Source organism: Cervus canadensis, chromosome 14 (genome assembly GCF_019320065.1).
Source record: "Cervus canadensis isolate Bull #8, Minnesota chromosome 14, ASM1932006v1, whole genome shotgun sequence".
Taxonomy (NCBI): domain Eukaryota; kingdom Metazoa; phylum Chordata; class Mammalia; order Artiodactyla; family Cervidae; genus Cervus; species Cervus canadensis.
In genome coordinates this window covers 51,908,614-51,933,722 of record NC_057399.1, presented here as the reverse complement: position 1 = coordinate 51,933,722, position 25,109 = coordinate 51,908,614, and the positions used below count along the sequence as shown (strand labels likewise).

The 25,109-nt window shown below is 37.4% G+C and overlaps 1 long non-coding RNA gene across 1 annotated transcript in view; it reads right to left on the bottom strand.

Moving 5' to 3' along the window:
• The window catches only part of LOC122453191, a 254,095-nt gene that overhangs the window by 161,162 nt on the left and 67,824 nt on the right, over positions 1-25,109 (bottom strand). The window contains exon 2 of the long non-coding RNA XR_006272971.1: positions 3,059-3,141. This is a non-coding gene — a long non-coding RNA (uncharacterized LOC122453191). The remainder of the gene's footprint in view (positions 1-3,058; positions 3,142-25,109) is intronic.

The following is a 25,109-nucleotide window of genomic DNA, read 5'->3' as shown; positions in this document are numbered from 1 at the left end:
GGAAAGAAATCAAACCATACAATCAATAAAGCACATCTGACAATTCACATATTAACCACAATTATACTTTAGCGCATTTCTGCCTCTTCAGAATAAAGATACATTTTTAGGATTTAATTTCATTTAAACTTGTATTAAATAAATGGAGTAGTTCAAAAAGGGTTAAAAAGTCCCAAATTCATAGTAGTTAATAAAAGCCCTTTGAGGGTTTGTTTATTTCTAACTGGTGGAGAATTAATTTGTCATGCTCCAGGGGGTGCCAAGCTCCAATTAACACCCCATGTGTGTGGCTAGCACATTTGTAATGGATTGGCTGTATAGTATGATAAAACCAAGAAGCTCAGGCCCCTGTACTACCAATTGCTGGTTCTATAGTTTCTGGGCCTCATATTAAGCCAGGAGTAGATAAAAGCACTTAGATAGCTCATTAGTTGCTAACTGAAGACTGGAACATCATCCCCAGCCATCCTCTACTTGGAAGATATCCAAAAAGCATTTTGATTAGATCACCTCTAAGAGTGCTGTCGTGACTATAAGACAATAGTCAACAATTTTTTTTCCCCTGAAAATTTCAAGTCAAATTCTTAAACTGTATATTTAACGCATTCACATTTATACAAAATGGCATCTACTAGCTTCATCCAACAATCAGTCAGCTTAATAAATAATCAAACTACAACTAGGTATGTAATAAAGTAGTCAGATTTTTTTTTTTTTTTTGTAGTCAGATTTTTAAAAATCCTATTGTGTTACCAGTATATAGTTGTGTACTGATCAAAGAAATACGTTGACTGAGTTCTGATATGAATTATTAAACAATAATTTTGACTCGGGTTGTTGAAAGGAAGAATAGAGTTTCAGTTTTCAGTCAGTGCCTTTTTAATGTAATAAAAGTAAAGCTTCTTGTGGAACTGCAAGGTCGCTTCTGTAATTATTATTTCCTAGCCTTTGTATTTAATATGGCAATGCTTGTAATCCAGAGTGAAAATGATGGAGATTTTAAATGATGGAGAAATAACTATAAATGGAGCAAACTGAAAAATTAATAAAATAAAATGATGGGAAAGAACTGGAAACTGCAGTGATATAAGTGAAGTATCAATAAAGAGAATTGTGCCAAGTGCAATAATTATCAGTCATCTTATAGCATGATTTCCCTTCAGTGTTAACTGTAGTCCAGTCATCTTTTTTTTTCCCCTCAGGACTGTAGGGATGGGAGTGGCAAACTAGTACACTATACAATGGAAGCACTCATTTGTAAAGGTTTTGCTTAATTCAGTATAGTAAAATTCATGTACTCCTCTTTTAGAGAAAGATTTGGAATTCTAGTAAGTATGTCAAATGGTAACCTTCACAAATAAGAATGAATTACAGTTTTATTTATTTATTAAAAAAAATTTTTTTTTCATTTATTTTTATTAGTTGGAGGCTAATTACTTTACAATATTGTAGTGGGTTTTGTCATACATTGACATGAATTAGCCATAGATTTACATGTATTCCCCATCCCCATCCCCCCTCCCACCTCCCTCTCTACCCAATCCCTCTGAGTCTTCCCAGGGCACTAGGCCCAAGCACTTGTCTCATGCATCCAACCTGGGCTGGTGATCTGTTTCACTATAGATAATATACATGTTTCAATGCTGTTCTCTCGAAGCATCCCACCCTCGCCTTCTCCCACAGAGTCCAAAAGTCTGTTCTGTACATCTGTGTCTCTTTTTCTGTTTTGCATATAGGGTTATCATTACCATCTTTACTGTTTTAAAACATTGCAGTTTACTCATTATCTCAGTCCATCAGTGAGTGCCTTAGATGATCACACCTATTGACCAGTTTTGTTTGTTTTTTTCCTTAATCTCCTTTTCCCCATCATTGCCCATTCTGATCCCGTACTTAAATAGTAGGCTTAAAGTTATTTCATTTCAATTTGAAACCATATTTTGAATGAAAACTCTGAGAGGAAGCAATAAGAATGCACACTCTCTCTTCCCTATCATCTTCTGGAGTACACAGTACTACTTTTAGGAGACTCGAGAAGATGTTCATTGATCCAGTTACCACAGGTCTCTGTTTGGTGAAGAATATAGACAAATAACAGGGAGGCAAAAGAAAAGACTAAGAAAACAGACAGAAACTGAAAATAGTCAAGTTTTTTCCTCTACTCAGACTGTTAAATGACATCATCTCACTTACAATGTCAAAGAAATAAGCAGTCACTTTTGCTGTTCTTTTATTTTTATTTTTTTCCTTTAAAGAGGACACTCATGAAACTTTTTCTGTTTAAAAGCATCCATTACAGAAAGGAACAGAATACTAACAACAAGCCATCCAATAAAACCTTTCATTGAATAATGAAAGAAGGATGATATCGATATATTTTTTTAATCTGGTCAAGAAATTTCTCTGTAACAGTCTTTGGGTGCCCAGAGTTCTAATGGGCTTATGACTGCTAATGGCTTTCTAATCTCATAGTCTGTAATGTTAGAGTTTTAAATCTATTTACTTCAATTTCCTGACATGCATCAGAGACAAAGAGGGTATTTACTGGCTTTGTGGGCTTTGTATTACATTTTTTATTACATTAAAATGTACCCAGACTTTTACATCAGCAACTCAACTGGATGGTTTTGAAGGAAGGGCTAACAGAGAGAGAAAAGTAAGTAAATATATAATTTCAGAACTATCATCATAAAAGATACAAAGGTTCATGTTAGACTCGCAGAATGTAAACCTAGAAAAATTTGCCATTTTTGTTCCCCCAGCTTGTGAGTTTTAAATCAGTCAGATGAAACAAACATAGTTCTCATCTATTTCATTTACATTAGATTATATTTACACTATCTTCTGTTATTTATTCCATAGCCCTTCATGGTTCAAGCTCGTGCCTTGCTTTCACACCTGAGTTACATCTTGTATCTATAGCTAATATAGTTGTACTTTCTCTTAGTAGAGTGATGCAGAGGAGGATCACTTGCAATGCCCGAGATAATTCACTGAGTTTCTCTTGTTTTGATTTTCCTCAGATATAAAATAAAAAGTAGAATAAATGCTTTCTTACCTCAAATCTTAAAAGCAGATCATGTATGTCAAAATTTCTTTGTAAGGGTCCACTTCTTAGGGGGAACCAAAGTATGGTCTACACTGGAGAAAAAAAAATGGAGAAGGAACGCAAGTAAAAAAAAAAACGCCAAATAATAGCATATACTTTAAAAATTCTATTCATCTAATTCTATTCACCAGCACTCTCTCTTAAAAATAGCAGTGTGAAACAACTGCTTAAACGTGCACCATTTATTTTTAAAAAATCCATAAAAAGCCCACTTTTTATAATTGAGACAAATAAAAAGATAAACTAAAATCAAGATTTTAGAAAATTCAGTATATTTCAAATATTAATTCATTTATTGAGCCAGTTATGAACAGCCAATTGTCCTTTTTTGAAAAATTATTTCACATATTTACTTTATATTAGAATATAGTTGACTAGCAGTGTTGTGAGAGCTTCAGATGTACAACATAGCGTTTCAGTTGTACCCACTCCTTTCCAAATTCTTTCCTCTACCCTTCCACTATACTTTATGCTCCTCTTACGGTGCTTAATACATTATTTTTATATCATATATATGTATACATATATAGATGATATGTGTATATATGTATGTGTGTGTGTGTGTATATCATGAAGTCCTATGAGTCACACACTATTTTATAAGTTCGGTACTAAGCAAGAGTGCTTGGTATCAAGTAGAGTCTCAATCATTTTGGTTGACCAATTCACTAAATTGTTAATTTAAATCTATTTCAGGTTATAAATGATACAATGCAAAATCATCATATACTTAGTAATTAGATAACCCAATAAATGTGTTTGCAAAAGCTTATTAATACTATGTACTGACAACAAGCAGTTTTCTCATTGTTCTTCCAAAAATCAGAAATTTAATCAGAAAGGAAAGGAAGAGAAAAGAAAGTTGAGGGAAAGCAGGGCAAGGCAAAAGCTAGAGAATTGCCTGGGATGTTTATACTGCCAAGAAGAGGTACGTATCACTGTCTCGCAAAATTCTCTTGTCAGAACTAGTCCAGTGGCCCTGCTTGATCAGAAGAAGGTGGAGGAATGTGGGAAAATACATGGCTATTCAGTGGACATTCAAAGTTCTGCCACAGGAGAGAATAACAAGACTAGCCCATCCAAGAAGCTACTCAAGGTTACTTTGAGGAAACTGTTCTAACAAGCAAGGGAAGTTTCACAGAAAGTGGAGAAATATTAGCATCTAACAGGCCAGTCTTGTCTATAATTTTTTAAAAAAGGGGTAACACTAAATATGCTGTAAGGCAAAGGGACACAGACAACATTGGTCTTGATGAACAGACTAGTGTTAGCAACTGCATTAATTTATAACAAATTGTCTTACAGATGATTTAGCAGTGGTTAAAAACACCAACACTGGGGCAAGAATATGTGGTTTCAGTGTATTAGCTGTGATTTCAAGCAAGATACTTAACATCTCTGTAAATCAGCATCTTCAACTATAACTGCAGAGATTAGATGCACCTAACTCAGAGTTATGGTGAGGATTAAAATAATTGATACTTGTGGAAATCTTAGGTACTGCCTGGCACATAAAAATAATAAATTTGTATTTATAACACAACTACAATTTTTGAAATCATTAAAAACAAAAACAAGTGGAGATCAAGATGGCAGAGTACAAAAATGTGTTCACCTCCCCCCACAAACACATCAAAAATGTATCTACATGTGGAATAATTCACATTAAAAAAAAAAAAACCAAGTGAAGGCTGTTGGGAGATTTCTTATACAACCAAAGCTGCAAGAAAGAGCCTCATATAACCTAGTAGGATAAAAAGAGAAGAAAACAAATGAAAAAAGAAATCAGGACAGGAGGACTCATGCTCTTCAGAGGGAGCTGTGAGAGAGATGAAAGATTTGGTGGCCCTAGGAAACCACTGGCTAGGAGGTGCACTAGGAGAGACAGCTTGAGTGAACTGGACTCTGTCTGAGAAGAGCGTGCACAGTGCTGGCTTGCTAACAGACAGGGCGGACAGAGACCAGCACTGACAGTTGTCACGTCATCACATGTCTTGACTCAAAACAAATGCCTGCTAGTACATGCAGTGCCTAGGTACTGAAACTCAGGCTCTAGTGGATGGACCCAAGGAGAGGACTCAGTTTAGCTGCACAGAGGAAGCGGAAGGAACTGAAGTGTGGCCTGGGGCTCCATGGTTAGCTTGCACATGCCAGGGGCAGAGCCAACATCTGAGCCAGTTATCAGCACTCCCTCAGTGAGAGGCAGGTCCAGGACCAGCTCTTCTGGCAGCAGCAGACTTTTTTGGAGTGTACACGAGTGTCCCGTAGTGTCATGAAACTGCAGGGCCCCAGGAGACAGTCTCTGGGGAATAGCACACGGCTGCTCTTTTCTTATGGAGAAGGTAATGGCACCCCACTCCAGTACTCTTGCCTGGAAAATCCCATGGACGGAGGAGCCTGGTAGGCTGCAGTCCATGGGGTCACTAAGAGTCGGGCACGACTGAGCGACTTCACTTTCACTTTTCACTTTCATGCATTGGAGAAGGAAATGTCAACCCACTCTAGTGTTCTTGCCTGGAGAATCCCAGGGACAGAGGAGCCTGGTGGGCTGCCGTCTGTGGGGTCATACAGTCGGACACGACTGAAGCGACTTAGCAGCAGCAGCAGCTCTTTTCTCAGTGGAGCACTCAAGTCCTGTCTACATTCACTGCAACATAGAATGAGATCCAGGGTCTTCTATTTCAACAACTAGGGAGCAGACATTGCCCTTCAACAGAGCTGACAGCCACAGAATAAAGAGAAGGCTTCACCCAACATCCAGTGCAGGCTTTGGTAATGGCAATACCAAATACATCCCTCATCAAGAGGACAATGTCCAGCACACTCTGAAGAAGATGTGGCAGGAATCCATATCAAAAACAGCCCTCACACCAAAAACGCTGGACAATCTACACAGGAAGGCTCCCACATAAAAGCAGTCCTTCAAAATCACAGTAGATAACTGTTTCTCCTAATTCACAGAGTCAGAAAAATTTAAGTAAAATGAAAAAGCAGAGGAAATATTCCCAATTCAAAGAATAAGAGAAATTCCTTGAAAAAACAATTAAACAGACCTCTCTTGTCTGTCTAGCAGATCCTTAGTTCAAAAAGGTGGTAATGAAAATGCTAAAGGAAAAGACCCTGATGCTTGGAAAGATTGAGGGCACGAGGAGAAAGGGACGACAGAGGATGAGATGGTTGGATGGCATCACCAACTCAATGGACATGAGTTTGAGTAAATTCTGGGAGTTGGTGACGGACAGGGAGGCCTAGCATGCTGCAGTCCATGGGGTCACAAAGAGTCAGACACAACTGAGTGACTGAACTAAACTGAAAGGAATTAAAGGAGAATACTGATAGAAATGCAGATCACTAAAACAAGGAGCTAGAAACTATGAATAGGAATCAGTCAAATTAGACAATTCAACTGTGGGGATAAAAACTGAGCTAAAGGCAATAAATAGCAGACTAAATATGCAAAGGAATGAATAAGTAATCTGGAAGACAGAATAATCTAAATTACCTAATCAGAACAGCAGACAGAAAGACAAATCAAGGAAAAATAAAATCAACATACAAGATCTATGGGATACTATAAAGTTTGTCACCCTATACATAATAGAGATTCCAGAAGATGAAAGAGAAAGGGGATCAAAACTATATTTAAAGAAATTATGGCTGAACATTTCCCAACTAAAGAAGGTAAAAGATATCCAGGTACAGAAAGTACAGTGGGTCCTAAATAAGGTGAAACTACATAGACACATTCCAAGACATAACATAATTAAAACGGCAAAAATTAAAGACAAAGAGAGGATTCTAAAGGCAGTAAGAAAAAAAACACAAAAAATCAGTTACAAGGGAACGTTCATTAGGCAATCAGTTGATGTCTTTACGGAAACTTTACAGGCCAGAAGGACATGTCATGATATATTCACAAGCCCATTATCTCCATCTGCATCTCCATTCCTTCTCTGTGCAAACAGGTTCATGAATACCATTTTTCCAGATTTCATATATATATATATATATATATGCATTAATGTAAGTTATTTGTTTTTCTCTTTCTGACTTACTTCAGTCTATTTAATAGGCTCTACGTTCATTCACAAAGTTCTGAAAGGGAATAACCTGAAACCTAGGGTACTCTACCCAGAAAGATTATCATTAGAACAGAAGGAGAAACTAAAAATTTCTCAGATAAGCAAAAGCTAAAAGAATACAGCATACTAAACCTATCCTGAAGAAAAAATATTGAAAAATCATTTCAAATAGAAAAGGAAAGAGGATGACACAAGAGGAAAAGCAAATATATAAAATGATTGAAGATCATTATTTAAGTAATCAGCTAGCACACAGATTAAAACATAACAAAAGTCTTTTAAAAGTGATGCTAGTTACAATGAAGAGAAAAAAGATAAGCATGAAGAGGTAAAATAGGACATGAAAATCACAAACTATGGAGGAGGGTAGTAAAAAAATGCATAAAATTTAGTTTGCTTTTTTTTTTTTTTTTCCCCTTTCTGGCTCTGCTGCATGGCTTGCAGGAAGTTCCCTGACCAGGGACTGAACCAGGTCACAGCAGTGACAGTGCTGAGTCTTAACTGCTAGACTGCAAGGGAACCTCCAACTATTATCTAGATGTTATCTAAATATCTAAATGTTATCATTTAGAATGCATTTGAACTTACATGACTAAACTGAGACTGGGTCCGCGGAAGGGAGTGAGTGCGCCACACCTGGGGATAGTGCGCCCATCAAGCCCCTCGCTGCCTGGACCGCTCTGACGGGGAAGGCACAGAGAGCAGGCGCAGCTTTTCCTTCCGCGCTTTTGTGTAACACCCGAGGGCTGGAACCTAGCGCAGCACGGGGCGCGCTCCATATAGAACAGCCGGGAGCCTGAGCAGCGCAGACGGAGAAAGCAGCGTCAGCCCCTCCCGGCAGCGCCAGCCCGCCCCCGCAGGGCCAGCCCCGCCCCGCAGCGCAACGGTACTAGCTAACTGAATAAGAGTCCACCTCCGCCCGCCTGTGTCAGGGCGGAAATGAGGCTCTGAAGAGACCGGCAAACAGAAGCCAAATAAACAAAGGGAACCGCTTCAGAAGGTACTGGTGCAACAGATTAAAATCCCTGTAGAAAACACCGACTTCACCGGAAGGGCCCTGTAGATATCGAGAAGTGTAAGCTGGAACGAGGAGCTATCTGAAACTGAGCCGAACCCACACTGACCGCAGCAGCTCCAGAGAAACTCCTAGATATATTTTTACTTTTTTTTTTCTAAGTAAGGAAAAAAAAAAAATTTTTTTTTCTTTTTATATTTTTTCTTTTTTATTTTTTCTCTTTTATTTTCCTTTAAAATTCCCTATTACTCCCCCATTACTCCTTAACTTTCATTTACATAGATTTTTATGATTTTTTTAATTAGGGGAAAAAAAAATTTTTTTTTTCTTTCTTTCTTTGTTTTGTTTTTTTTTCTTTTTTTTTTTTTCTTTTTTCTTCTTTTTTCCTTTCCGTTTTCTCTTTTATTTTCTATTTTTCTTTTTCTCTTATTTCTTTTAAAGTCCTCTAGTACTCCTCTACTACTCTTCATTTTCATTTTCACTACACTATAACCTTAAAAAAAAAAAAAGAGAAGCCCTATCTTTAAACCGAAGATTATTCTCTCCCAATCTTGACTCTCTGTTTTCTACCTCAGAACACCTCTATTTCCTCCTTTCCCCTTCTCTTCCCAATCCAATTCTGTGAATCCTTGTAGGTGTCTGAGATACGGAGAACACTCTGGGAACAGACAGCTGCGTAGATCTGTCTCTCTCCTCTTGAGTCCCCCCTTTTCTCCTCCTACTCATCTCTATCTCCCTCCTCCCTTTTCTCCTGTTCATGTAACTCTGTGAACCTCTCTGGGTGTCCCTAACGGGGGAGAATCTTTTCGCCATTCACCTAGAAGTTTAATTATCAGAGCTGTATAGTTGGAGAAGTCCTGAGACTACAGGAAGAATAAAACTGAAATCCAGAGGCAGGAAACTTAAGCCCAAAACCTGAGAACACCAGAAAACTCCTGACTACATGGAACTTTAAGCAATAAGTGACCGTCCGAAAGCCTCCATACCTACACTGAAACCAACCACCACCCAAGAGCCAGTAAGTTTTAGAGCAAGACATACCACACAAATTCTCCAGCAACACAGGAACATAGCCCCGAATGTCAACATACAGGCTGCCCAAGGTGACACCTAACACATAGACCCATCTCAAAACTCATTACTGGGCACTCCATTGCTCTCCAAAAAGAAGAAATCAAGTTCCACGCGCCAGTACACTGACGCAAGCTTCCCTAACCGGGAAACCTTGACAAGCCAATGGTCTAACCCCACCCACTGGGTAAATCCTCCACAATAAAAAGGAACCACAGACCTCCAGAATACAGAAAGTCCACTCCAGACACAGCAATCTAACAAGATGAAAAGGCAAAGAAATACCCAACAGGTAAAGGAACATGAAAAATGCCCACCAAGTCAAACAAAAGAGGAGGAGATAGGGAATCTACCTGAAAAAGAATTTAGAATAATGATAATAAAAATGATCCAAAATCTTGAAAACAAAATGGAGTTAAAGATAAATAGCCTGGAAACAAAGATTGAAAAGATACAAGAATTGTTTAATAAAGACCTAGAAGAAATAAAAAAGAGCCAATTAAAAATGAACAATGCAATGAATGAGATCAAAAACACTTTGGAGGAAACCAAGAGTAGAATAACGGAGGCAGAAGATAGGATAAGTGAGGTAGAAGATAAAATGGTGGAAATAAATGAAGCAGAGAGGAAAAAAGAAAAAAGGATCAAAAGAAATAAGGACAACCTCAGGGACCTCTGGGACAATGTGAAATGCCCCAACATTCGAATCATAGGAGTCCCAGAAGAAGAAGACAAAAAGAAAGGCCATGAGAAAATACTCGAGGAGATAATAGCTGAAAACTTCCCTAAAATGGGGAAGGAAATAGCTACCCAAGTCCAAGAAGCCCAGAGAGTCCCAAACAGGATAAACCCAAGGCGAAACACCCCAAGACACATATTAATCAAATTAACAAAGATCAAACACAAAGAACAAATATTAAAAGCAGCAAGGGAGAAACAACAAATAACACACAAAGGGATTCCCATAAGGATAACAGCTTATAAGGATAACATAAGGATATCAACAGAAACCCTCCAGGCCAGAAGGGAATGGCAGGACATACTGAAAGTAATGAAAGAGAATAACCTACAACCTAGATTACTGTACCCACCAAGGATCTCATTCAGATATGAAGGAGAATTCAAAAGCTTTACAGATAAGCAAAAGCTGAGAGAATTCAGCACCACCAAACCAGCTCTTCAACAAATGCTAAAGGATCTTCTCTAGACAGGAAACACAGAAAGGTTGTATAAACGTGAACCCAAAACAACAAAGTAAATGGCAACGGGACCACACCTATCAATAATTACCCTAAATGTAAATGGGTTGAATGCCCCAACCAAAAGACAAAGATTGGCTGAATGGATACAAAAACAAGACCCCTATATATGCTGTCTACAAGAGACCCACCTCAAAGCAAGAGACACATACAGACTAAAAGTGAAGGGTTGGAAAAAAATATTTCACGCAAACGGAGACCAAAAGAAAGCAGGAGTCGCAATACTCATATCAGATAAAATAGACTTTCAAATAAAGGATGCGAAAAGAGACAAAGAAGGACACTACATAATGGCAAAGGATTAATCCAAGAAGAAGATATAACACTTATAAATATATATGCACCCAACATAGGAGCACCACAATATGTACGGCAAACACTAACGAGTATGAAAGAGGAAATTAATAGTAACACAATAATAGTGGGAGACTTTAATACCCCACTCACAACTATGGATAGATCAACTAAACAGCAAATTAACAAGGAAACACAAACCTTAAATGACACAATGGACCAGCTAGACCTAATTGATATCTATAGGACATTTCACCCCAAAACAAGCAACTTCACCTTTTTCTCAATTTCACACGGAACCTTCTCCAGAATAGATCACATCCTGGGCCATAAATCTAGTCTTGGAAAATTCAAAAAAGTTGAAATCATTCCAGTCATCTTTTCTTGACCACAGGTGCAGAAGATTAGATCTCCAATTACAGGAAAAAAATTTACTGTTAAAAATTTCAAACATATGGAGGCCTTAAAATTAACACGCTTTCTTTGAAATAAACCAAACAAATCATAGAAGAAATCAAAAAAGAAATTCAAAATATTGTATAGAAATGAATGAAAAATGAAAAACAAACAACCCAAAACCTATGGGACACTGTAAAAGCAAGTGCTAAGGGAAGGTTCATTTAGCATTACAGGCTTACATCAAGAAACAAGAAAAAAGCCAAATAAATAACCTAACTCTACACCTAAAGCCCAATTAGAGAAGGAAGAAATGAAGAACCCCAGGGTTAGTAGAAGGAAAGAAATCTTAAAAATTAGGGCAGAAATAAATGCAAAAGAAACTAAAGAGACCATAGCAAAAAATCAACAAAGCTAAAAGCTGGTTTTTTGAAAAAAATAAACAAAATTGACAAACCATTAGCAAGACTCATTAAGAAACAAAGAGAGAAGAACCAAATTAACAAAATTAGAAATGAAAATGGAGAGATCACAACAGACAACACTGAAATACAAAGGATCATAAGAGACTACTACCAGCAGCTCTATGCCAATAAAATGGACAACTGGGATGAAATGGACAAATTCTTAGAAAAGTATAACTTTCCAAAACTGAACCAGGAAGAAATAGAAGATCTTAACAGACCCATCACAAGCAAGGAAATCGAAACTGTAATCAAAAATCTTCCAGCAAACAAAAGCCCAGGACCAGATGGCTTCACAGCTGAATTCTACAAAAAATTTAGAGAAGAGCTAACACCTATCTTACTCAAACTCTTCCAGAAAATTGCAGATGAAGGTAAGCTTCCAAACTCATTCTATGAGGCCACCATCACCCTAATTCCAAAACCAGACAAAGATGCCAAAAAAAAAGAAAACTACAGGCCAATATCACTGATGAACATAGATGCAAAAATCCTTAACAAAATTCTAGCAAACAGAATCCAACAACATATTAAAAAAATCATACACCATGACCAAGTGGGCTTTATCCCAGGAATGCAAGGATTCTTTAATATCCGCAAATCAATCAATGTAATACACCACATTAACAAATTGAAGATAAAAACCATATGATATCTCAATAGATGCAGAGAAAGCCTTTGACAAAATTCAACACTCATTTATGATTAAAACTCTCCAAAAAGCAGGAATAGAAGGAACATACCTCAACATAATAAAAGCTATATATGACAAACCCACAGCAAGCATCACCCTCAATGGTGAAAAATTGAAAGCATTTCCCCTGAAATCAGGAACAAGACAAGGTTGCCCACTCTCACCACTACTGTTCAACATAGTGTTGGAAGTTTTGGCCACAGCAATCAGAGCAGAAAAAGAAGTAAAAGGAATCCAGATAGGAAAAGAAGAAGTAAACTCTCACTGTTTGCAGAGACATGATCCTCTACATTAGAAAACCCTAAAGACGCTACCAGAAAATTACTAGAGCTAATCAATGAACACAGTAATGTTGCAGGATATAAAATTAACACACAGAAATCCTTGCATTCCTATACACTAACAATGAGAAAACAGAAAGAGAAATTAAGGAAACAATACCATTCACCATTGCAACAAAAAGAATAAAATACTTAGGAGTATATCTACCTAAAGAAACAAAAGACCTATACATAGAAAACTATAAAACACTGATGAAAGAAATCAAAGAGGACACAAACAGATGGAGAAACATACCGTGTTCATGGATTGGAAGAATCAATATTGTCAAAATGGCTATTCTACCCAAAGCAATCTATAGATTCAATGCAATCCCTATCAAGCTACCAACGGTATTTTTCACAGAACTAGACCAAAGAATTTCACAATTTGTATGGAAATACAAAAAAACCTCGAATAGCCAAAGTAATCTTGAGAAAGAAGAATGGAACTGGAGGAATCAACCTGCCTGACTTCAGAGTCTACTACAAAGCCACAGTCATCAAGACAGTATGGTACTGGCACAAAGACAGAAATATAGATCAATGGAACAGAATAGAAAGCCCAGAGATAAATCCACAAACCTATGGACACCTTATCTTTGACAAAGGAGGCAAGGATATACAATGGAAAAAAGACAACCTCTTTAACAAGTGGTGCTGGGAAAACTGGTCAACCACTTGTAAAAGAATGAAACTAGAACACTTTCTAACACCATACACAAAAATAAACTCAAAATGGATTAAAGATCTAAATGTAAGACCAGAAACTATAAAACTCCTAGAGGAGAACATAGGCAAAACACTCTCTGACATAAATCACAGCAAGATCCTCTATGACCCACCTCCCAGAATATTGGAAATAAAAGCAAAAATAAACAAATGGGACCTAATGAAACTTAAAAGCTTTTGCACAACAAAGGAAACTATAAGCAAGGTGAAAAGACAGCCCTCAGATTGGGAGAAAATAATAGCAAAAAAGCAACAGACAAAGGATTAATCTCAAAAATATACAAGCAACTCCTGCAGCTCAATTCCAGAAAAATAAATGACCCAATCAAAAAATGGGCCAAAGAACTAAACAGACATTTCTCCAAAGAAGACATACAGATGGCTAACAAACACATTGAAAAGATGCTCAACATCACTCATTATTAGAGAAATGCAAATCAAAACCACAATGAGGTACCATTACTCGCCAGTCAGGATGGCTGCTATCCAAAAGTCTACAAGCAATAAATGCTGGAGAGGGTGTGGAGAAAAGGGAACCCTCTTACACTGTTGGTGGGAATGCAAACTAGTACAGCCGCTATGGAAAACAGTGTGGAGATTTCTTAAAAAACTGGAAATAGAACTGCCATATGACCCAGCAATCCCACTTCTGGGCATACACACTGAGGAAACCAGATCTGAAAGAGACACATGCACCCCAATGTTCATCGCAGCACTGTTTATAATAGCCAGGACATGGAAGCAACCTAGATGCCCATCAGCAGATGAATGGATAAGGAAGCTGTGGTACATATACACCATGGAATATTACTCAGCCGTTAAAAAGAATTCATTTGAACCAGTCCTAATGAGATGGATGAAACTGGAGCCCATTATACAGAGTGAAGTAAGCCAGAAAGATAAAGAACATTACAGCATACTAACACATATATATGGAATTTAGAAAGATGGTAATGATAACCCTATATGCAAAACAGAAAAAGAGACACAGAAATACAGAACAGACTTTTTAACTCTGTGGGAGAATGTGAGGGTGGGATATTTCAAAAGAACAGCATGTATACTATCTATGGTGAAACAGATCACCAGCCCAGGTGGGATGCATGAGACAAGTGCTCGGGCCTGGTGCACTGGGAAGACCCAGAGGAATCAGGTGGAGAGGGAGGTGGGAGGGGGGATCGGGATGGGGAATACGTGTAAATCTATGGCTGATTTATATCAATGTATGACGAAACCCACTGAAAAAATAAATAAATAAATAAAGGAAAAATAAAATAAAATGCTGTAGTTAGCACCAACATTGGAAGGTTCCTATAGACCTCAAGAAGAAGTATAAGCTGGAACAAGGAACTGTCTGAAATTGAACTGATCCCACATTGCCGGCAACAGCTCCAGAGAAATTCCTAGATGTATTTTACTATTATCATTTAAAAAAAATTTTAAGTCCTTTATTACTCCTTAGTTTTCATTTTTATAACCTAATATTACCTTGCAAAACAAAAGACCCTATTTTTAAAGCAAATTTAATATATATTTTAAAATAATTTTTGTAGTTTTGTTTTAATTTTTTAATATTGTATTTTTGAGAATCTAACCTCTACTCTAGATTTTTAATCTTTGCTTTTTTGGTATTTGTTATCAATTTTGTACCTTTAAGAATCCAATCTTCAGTATCCATATTTACTTAGGAGTGTGATTACTGGCTTGATTGCCCTCTCCCCCTTTTGACTCTCCTTTTTCTCCCCCAGCTCATCCCTATCTCCCTCCTCCCTCTTCTCTTCTCCATGTAACTCTACGAACCTCTCTGGGTGTCCCTTACTGTGGAGAATCTTTTCTCCATTAACCTAGATGTTTTATCATTGGTGTGGTATGGATGGAGAAGTCTTGAGACTACTGTAAGACTGAAAACCAGAGGCAGGAGGTTTAAATCCAAAACTTGAGAGCACCAGAAAACTCCTGACTACAGGGAACATTAAGCAATAACAGACCATCCAAAAGCCTCCATACCTACCCTGAAACCAAGTTCCACCCAAGAGCCAACAAGTTCCAGAGCAAGACATACCATGCTAATTCTCCAGCAATGCAGGAACATTAATATAGGCTGCCCAAAGTCACAAAAAACCCACAGACACCTCAAAACTCACTACTGGACACTTCATTGCCCTCCAGAGAGAAGAGATCCAGCTCCACCCACCAGAACACCGACACAAGCTTCCCTAACCAGGAAACCTTGACAAGTCACTTGCCCAACCCCACCCACAGGGAGGAACCTACACAATAAAGAGGAACCACAAACTTGCAGCATACAGAAAGGCCACCCCAAACTCAGCAATCTAAACAAGATGAAAAGGCAGAGAAATATTCAGCAGGTAAAGGAATATGATAAATGCCCACCAAACCAAACAAAAGAGGAAAAGATAGGGACTCTACCTGAAAAAGAATTCAGAATAATGATAGTAAAAATGATCCAAAATCTTGAAAACAAAGTGGAGTTACAGATAAATAGTCTGGAGACAAGGATTGAAAAGATGCAAGAAATGTTTAACAAGGACCTAGAAGAAAAAAAAAAGAGTCAATCAATAATGAATAATGCAATAACTGAAGTCAAAAACATTCTGGAGGGAACCAACAGTAGAATAACTGAGGCAGAAGATAGGATAAGTGAAGCAGAAGATAGAATGGTGGAAATAAATGAAGCAGAGAGGAAAAAATTTTAAAAAAAGAATTAAAGGAAATGAGGACAACCTCAGAGACCTCTGCAACATTGTCAAATGCTCCAACATTCGAATCATAGAGACCCAGAAGAAGAAGACAAGAAAAGCAGCCATGAGAAAATACTTGAGGAAATAATGGTTGAAAACATCCCTAAAATGGGGAAGGAAATAGCCACCCAAGTCCAAGAAACCCAGAGAGTCCCAAAAAGGATAAACCCAAGGAAAAACACCCACATATCAATCAAATTAACAAAGATCAAATACAAAGAACACAAATATTAAAAGCAGCAAGGGAAAATCAACAAATAACATACAAGGGGATTCCCATAAGAATAACAGCTGATCTTTCAATAGAAATTCTTAAGGCCATAAGGAAATGGCAGGACATACATAAAGTGATGAAAGAGAAAAATTGACAACCCAGATTATTGTACCCAGCAAGATTCTCATTCAAATATGAAGGAGAAATCAAAAGCTTTACAGACAAGCAAAAGCTGAGAGAATTCAGCACCATCAAGCCAGCTCTCCAACAAATGCTAAAGGATCTTCTCTAGACAGGAAACACAGAAGAGGTTTATAAACTCGAACGCAAAACAACAAAGTAAATGGCAACAGGATCATACTTATCAATAAATACCTTAAATGGAAATAGGTTGAATGCCCCAACCAAAAGACAAAGACCAGCTGAATGAAAACAAAAACAAGACCCCTATATGTGCTGTCTACAAGAAACCCACCTTAAAACAAGGGATACATACTGACTGAAAGTGAAGGGCTGGAAAAAGATATTTTACACAAATGGAGATCAAAAGAAAGCAGGAGTAGCAATACTCTTATCAGACAAAAATAGACTTTGAAATAAAGGCCGTGAAAAGAGACAAAGAAGGACACTATATAATGATCAAAAGGTCAATCCAAGAAGAAGATATAACAACTATAAATATATATGCACCCAACATAGGAGCACCACAATATGTAAGGCAAACGCTAACAAGCATGAAAGGGGAAATTAACAGTAACACAATAATAGTGGGAGATTTTAATACTCCACTCACACCTATGGATAGATCAACTAAACAGAAAATTAGCAAGGAAACACAAACTTTAAATGATACAATGGACCAGTTAGACCCAATTGATATCTATAGTACATTTCACCCTAAAACAATGAATTTTTTCACCTTTCTCTCAAGTGCACACAGAACCTTCCCCAGGACAGAACACATCCTGAGTCATAAATCTAGCCCTGGTAAATTCAAAAAAACTTAATCATTCCAAGCATCTTTTCTGATCACAGTGCAGTAAGATTAGATGTCAACTACAGGAAGAAAAAAAAAAAAACTATTTAAAACACAAACATATGGAGGCTAAACAACACACTTCTGAATAACCAACAAATCACAGAAGAAATAAAAAAAGAAATCAAAATATGCATTGAAATGAATGAAAATGAAAACACAACAACCCCAAACCTACAGGACTCAGTTAAAACAGTGCTAAGGGGAAGATTCATAGCAATACATGGTGAAAAATTGAAAGCATTTCCCCTGAAATCAGGAACAAGACAAGGGTGCCCACTCTCACCACTACTATTCAACATAGTGTTGGAAGTTTTGGCCACAGCAATCGGAGCAGAAAAAGAAGTAAAAGGAATCCAGATAGGAAAAGAAGAAGTAAAACTCTGTTTGCAGATGACATGATCCTCTACATAGAAAACCTAAAGACTACACCAGAAAATTACTAGAGCTAATCAATGAATATAGTAAAGTTGCAGGATATAAAATTAACACACAGAAATCCCTTGCATTCCTATACACTAACAATGAGAAAACAGAAACTATAAAACTTTTAGAGGAAAACATAGGCAAAACACTCTGACATAAATCACAGCAGGATCCTCTATGATCCACCTCCCAGAATAATGGAAATAAAGCAAAAATAAACAAATTGGACCTAATTAAACTTAAAAGCTTTTGCACAACGAAGGAAACTATAAGCAAGGTGAAAAGACAGCCTTCAGAATTGGAGAAAATAATAGCAAGTGAAGCAACAGACAAAGAATTAATCTCAAAAATATACGAGCAGCTCCTGCAGCTCAATTTCAGAAAAATAAACAACCCAATCAAAAAATGGGCCAAAGAACCAGACAGACATTTCTCCAAAGCAGGCATACAGATGGCTAATAAACACATGAAAAGATGTTCAACATCACTCATTATCAGAGAAATGCAAATCAAAACCACAATGACGTACCATCTCATGCCAGTCAGAATGGCTGCTATCAAAAAGTCTACAAACAATAAATGCTGGAGAGGGTGTGGAGAAAAAGGAACCGTCTTACACTGTTGGTAGGAATGCAAACTAGTATAGCCACGCTGGAGAACAGTGTGGAGATTCCTTAAAAAACTGGAAATATAGAACTTACATACAACCCAGCAGTCCCACTGCTGGGCATACACACCGAGGAAACCAGAATTGAAAGAGACACGTGTACCTCAATGTTCATCACAGCACTATATACAATAGCCAGGACATGGAAGCAACCTAGATGTCCACTGGCAGACAAATGGATAAGAAAGCTGTGGTACATATACACAATGGAATATTATGCAGCTATTAAAAAGAATACGTTTAAATCAGTTCTAAAGAGGTGGATGAAACTGGAGCCTATTATACAGAGTGAAGTAAGCCAGAAAGAAAAATACCAAAACAGTATACTAACGCATATATATGGAATTAGAAAGATGGTAACAATGAGCCTATATACAAGATAGCAAAAGAGACATAGATGTAAAGAACAGACTTTTGGACTCTGTGGGAGAAGGTGAGAGTGGGATGATTTGAGAGGGTAGCGGTGAAATGTGTATATTATCATATGTGAAACAGATCGCCAGTCCAGGTTCAATGCATGAGACAGGGTGCTCAGGGCTGGTGCACTGGGATGACCCTGGGGGATGGGATGGGGAGGGAGGTGGGAGGGGGGTTCTGAATGGGGAACACATGTGTGCCCGTGGCTGATTCATGTTGATGTTTGGCAAAAAACACTACAATATTGTAAAGTAATTATCCTCCAATTAAAACAAATAAATTAATTAAAAAACATTTTTGACATAAATTTTAGCAATATTTTCCTAGATCTGTCTTCCAGGGTGAAAGAAATAAAAACAAAAGTAAACAAATGGGAGCTAATCAAACTTACAAGGTTTTGCATAGCAAAGGAAAATATCAATAAAATGAAAAGACAACTTACAGAATGGAAGAAAATATTTGCAACCTATGGGAAAAACAAGGAGCTAATTTCCAAAATATACAAACAACTCATACACCTCAATATTAAAATATATAAACAACTCAATCAAAAAATGGGCATAAGTCTGGATTCCCTGGTGTCACAGTAGATAGGAATCTGCCTGCCAATTCAGGGGACACGGGTTCAATCCCTGGTCTGGGAAGATTCCACACACCATTGAAAGACTGTGAACCAAAACAGCTGAGCCCCTGCTCTAGAGCCCACATGCCATAACTATTGAAACCCACGTTCCCTAGGGCCCACAAGCTGCAACTACTGAACCTGTGTGCCATAACTACTGAGGTCCGCACACCTAGAGCCTGTCCTCCACAACAAGAGAAGTCACTGCATTGAGAAGCCCATGCACTACAATAAAGGGTGGCTCCTGCTCATCTCAACTAGAGAGAGCCTGCACAAAGCAATGAAGACCCAGCACAGCCAAAAACAAACAAATAATGGGCACACGTTCAAAAGAGGCATTTCTCTAAAAAAAGACATACAGATGGCCAAACAAACACATGAAAAAATGCTCAATCCTGCTATTAGAGTATTACAAATCAAAACTATAATGAGGTATCACCTCACACTAGTCAGAATGGTTATCATCGAAATGTCTACCAATAATAAATGCTATAGAAGGTGTGGAGAAAAGGGAACATTTCTAGACTGTTGGTGGGAATGTAAATCGGTGCAGGCGCTATAGAAAACATAATACTATCATTGTATTCTGAATAAGGTTTATTTATCTTGTCTCCTCATGTTTGACATGAACTGGACGATTATCTTCTTTAGATTGGACATATATGTATTTGCCTCAATTTTGAAGGCCTTGTTTGTGTTTAATTGCTCAAGTGCTTATTCAGATAAGTGTAAATTAAAAATTTATCTATTTCCAAATATTCCAAATTTTAGACATTACTCTACTCCATTAAGTGAAAGTGAAAGTATTAGTCGCTTAGTTGTGTCTGACTCTTTGCAACCCCATGGACTGTAGTCTGCCAGACTGCTCTGTCCATGGAATTCTCCAAGCAAGAATACTGGAGTGGGCAGCCATTCCCTTCTCCAGGGCATCTTCCTGACCCACAGATCAAACCTGGGTTTCCCATATTACGTGCAGATTCTTTACGGTCTGAGCCACCAGGGAAGCTGTGTGTGTGTTTAGTTGCTTAGTCGTGCCTGACTCTTTGCAACCCCATGGGCTGCAGACCATCAGGCTCCTCTGTCCATGCGATTTTCCAGGCAAAGATACTGGGGTAGTTTGCCATTTCCTTCTCTGGGGGATCTTCCCAACCCATTGATCAAACCTGGGTCTCTTGCACTGCAGGCAGATTCTTTACCAACTGAGCTACCAGGGAAGCCAACACTCTAAGTATGTTAAGGGAATTAGAGCAAACCATACACTTAGATGCCTCCACAATACAGAGATTCATAAAAGCGAAAGGAAAATGATGAACAAGAGCTTTAAAACATATGACAAAAATAAACAACAACAAAAAAAAAGATTAGAGAATTAGCTTGCAATACACCTCTGCCTCTATAAGTGATAGTTACAAAGTATGGACAAAATAAAACTAAACATAACAAAAAAATCTTTAAAAATCAGACTGCTTTTGGAGGAGAGTCAGAATTGGTTGGAAGAAATCTGCAGTATTGTCTTCTCCACTATTTGAGGCTAAACCCGAAGGTGATAGCAGCTTAAGTGGTGGCGGCTCAGGGAGACTGAAACTCCCACAGTAATTGCACCCCACTGTCTTTCTAGACGGAGAGGGCAACGGCACCCACTCCAGTCCTCTTGCCTGGAAAATCCCATGGACGGAGGAGCCTGGTGGGCTGCAGTCCATGGGGTCGCGAAGAGTCAGACTGGACTGAGCGACTTCACTTTCGCTTTTCACTTTTATGCATTGGAGAAGGAAATGGCAGCCCATTCCAGTGTTCTTGCCTGGAGCATCCCAGGGGTGGGGTCGCACAGAGTCGGACACAATGGAAGTGACTTAGCAGTAAGTCTTTCTAAAACCAGAAAAAGGAATTTCACAGCAACCAGAGACACTACAATATGAGTGAGGAACTCCAGAAAAGATGGGCATCAGAAGAGGAATCCTAACTTTTACATAAATTAAGGCCAGATTTTAGGTTAAATCCTGAAGCACGCCAGCGCAAGCTAAAAGTGAAAGCAGTTTACAGTGAAGCCTTAAAGGACTAAACCGAGGAGACCTTCCTGAGGATACCTTCCACTACAGGCTTGGCCAAGGCTAAGTTTGAGTTGAATCAAAACCAAACAAAAACCAACACATGTAAGAAGAATGCAGTAGTTGAGTCATGAGAGTATACAACATTAATATTCACATCGCATAGGATAGAGCAAAAATCACTAAACTTAAGAGGATCAAAGAAAATGTGACCCATTTTCAAGAGAAAAGAGACTTCATACATAGTAACCCCATGATGATTTTATCAGACAATGACTAAAAAGTAGCTACTAGAACTCAGCTCAGTGAAGCAAAGAAAGATAAGTAAATTAAAATATAAAATCAGAATAATAAAAATCATAAGAAGGACCAAAATAACAATTAAAAAAGATACAAGAATATTTAATGTAATATATTAAGTAAAAGATTCACTCACTGGCTAAGTAGAAAAATATAGATGACAGAAGAGTCAGTGAACTTTAAGACAGATCAACAGAAATTATCCAACTGGACAGAGATGTAAAAATTTTCACAAAATGAAGAGAACCTCACTGGCCTATAGGATAGCATCAGATGTCTGACATGCTGGTCACAAGAGTTTGTTGAGGAAAGGAAAGTTAGGATAAGTAGAAAAAACTGCTTAAAAAACTAATGGCCCCAAACTTCTCATAATTAATGAAACTTGTAAATTTAAAATTTCAGGAATCATGGAGAACCCCATGCTCTGATAAATTCAGAGAACAATGTACAGGTATATCATAGGAAAATTGGTTAAAATGAAAGGCAAAGAATAAATCTTAAGAAGTCAATGAAGAATAAATCTTAAGAAGCATATGACATACAGGGCAACATTTATTTTAAATTACAATGGGCTTCTCTTCATGGACAGAGGAGCCTGGCAGGCTACAGTCCATGGGGTCGCAAAGAGTTGGACATGACTGAGAGACTTCAATTTCACTTTCTCTTCTGAAACTACAAATACTAGAAGACAGTGGAACAATGTTTTACATATGCAGAAAGAAAATATGTGTGTGTGTGTTTGTGTGTTAGTCACTCAGTTGTATCCAACTCTGCGACTTCACCAGGCTCCTCTGTCCATGGAATTCTCCAGGCAAGAATACCGAAGTGAGTTTCTATTCCCTTCTCCAGAGGATCTTCCCAACCAAGGGGTGGAACCTGGGTCTCTGGCCTTGCAGGTGGATTCTTTACTGTCTGAGCCAGCTGGAGAAATATGATTAAGAACAAATGATTCTTAAAACTTAATTAAGAGAAGGAAATCAATTGACTTAAAATTGAACAGTTTGAACAGACAGTTAAAAACATATACTCATGGCAAATGAACACATGAAAAGATAATTAACATTATTATTTATCAGGGAAATGCACATTAAAACCATAATGAGATAGTGCTACTCACTCATCAGAGTGGTTAAAATTAAAATATGACTATAATAACTGTAGGCTAGGATGAGGAGAAAATGAAACTTTGATATACTACTTTTTTAACCCCTTAATTGAAAGAGTTTAAGGTTTAGAGAACATTAAAATGCCAGAAATCTGTTTTTATCAAATAGTTAAAAACTGGCATGAAAATATATACACAAAACCAGCCAAAAAGGAAAAGAAGAAATTTACATAGACATAATGTGAGGAAAATGTAGCTCATTTCTTTAAACACAAAAAAAGGTGAAGAAATAGACTGTCTGATGAATCACTGAAATAATGAATTACTGAAAAATCTCTACTGCTATCACTGTGGAACATTCTCATACATTTCATTCACATTAGTAAGAAATGCAGTTTGGAGAAGGAATGATGACAATTTTTCATTCACAATTTTTATCTTATTTCCAGTGACAATGTAAATAGTTTTCTTCCTCAGCACTTTCACATTAGTGTGCCATTAATACACGCTAGAATAATAAGCTATGGACTAAGGCAGATCATGCTTGTGATTTGAGATCATTCACGTTGTAACTTCGAGAGCTTGAGCAAATATCAATTACCTTGAGTTTTATGTCCCTCATCTGTAAAATAGTAATCTTAGCACATACAGCATTTGGGATACACAGTAGAAGCTAAGTAAATAGTGTCCTCATTATTACTGACCACCCTGACACTTATCAGCAAAAACAACACACTTTCAGTTCCAGTCCATTTGACAGATTTAACATCAAAAATTCTAAACATACAACAATGGAAATATTCTACACGCTACCATGTGCATATCTACTCCCTTCCAACATGCCAATGCTAAGTCTCACAGCTCAAAAAAAAAATTTTTTTTTTAATACCTATTGAAACAAAAGCTTTTCTGTCTTGTTGAGTTCCTGCCACAAAGTAAGATTTCAAGTCCAATGTCTTAGTGAATTAATATATTAAGAGAAGTTCCCTAAACAAAGAAGCCAGTGATTACAACATAAAGTGTTACAACAGAACTAATTTGAAAACTTCAGATCAACCCTGATACCTCAGGGTAGATGAGCTAAGCCTTAACAAAGATGTCTCTGAAAAACATCTGTTGTTGTTGTTCAGTTGCTAAGTCATGTCTGACTCTTTGTGCCTCATAGACTACAACACACCAGGCTCTTCTAGCCAGGATTTTCCAGGTAAGAAGGTTGGAATGGGTTGTCATCTGCTTCTCCAAGTGATCTTCCCAGACCAGGGATCAAATGCATGTCTCCTGTATTAGCAGACAAATTGCCACTGAGCCATCACGGAAGCCCCTCAAAATCTCTAACATTATTTTAAATGAACTGTACTTGTTTCTTCTCAAAAGTCAATTAAAAAATCCAACAGCAAGAGAAGCATCTTATTTTTACTGAAAAGAAAAGAAGTTTCTGATGAAAACTGTCACCTAATAATTTACAAATTCAAATGTTTTTACTGATTCTTATTTAACATGACATATTTTTGTCCCTCCCTCTTAAATGCCTAAGAAGAAAAATCTGAATTACTGTTAATAGTGAGTTAGGGAAACTTTAAATACTCTGGGTAAATTATAACAAAAGTGCATTGCCACATCTGACATCCCTTTGTAATTTCTTGAAGCTAATATGTTTATAAGCCTCGCCTTCTTATAACCAACCTTATAGTTAGATATTCAATACAATTCTCTGAAAGGATTTCACCACTTTTCAGATATTCCTACCCAATATTTTTGATATAAATACTAGGTTCACTTTGCACAGTTATTTTTTGTAGTCCTATTTGGCATATCACTAGACAGAAATGTGAACATTTAAGTGATGAAGTCTTATAGTTCTCTGGGTGAGTTACAAGGTAACTCAGGCATTTTTGTGAGTTGTTCAATAAATTCTCCATTGAAACTTAAAGGCAAGTATGTCAAATTGCCCTTGAAAATGATTTACCATAACCTACTCCCTTTTCCCATAATTTGATTCTATCCCAAATTAAAGACCCTTTTCTGGTTTGTAAAATAACACTGGGTTTTAAAATAAAATGTAAGAGTAAAATAAAGCATTCT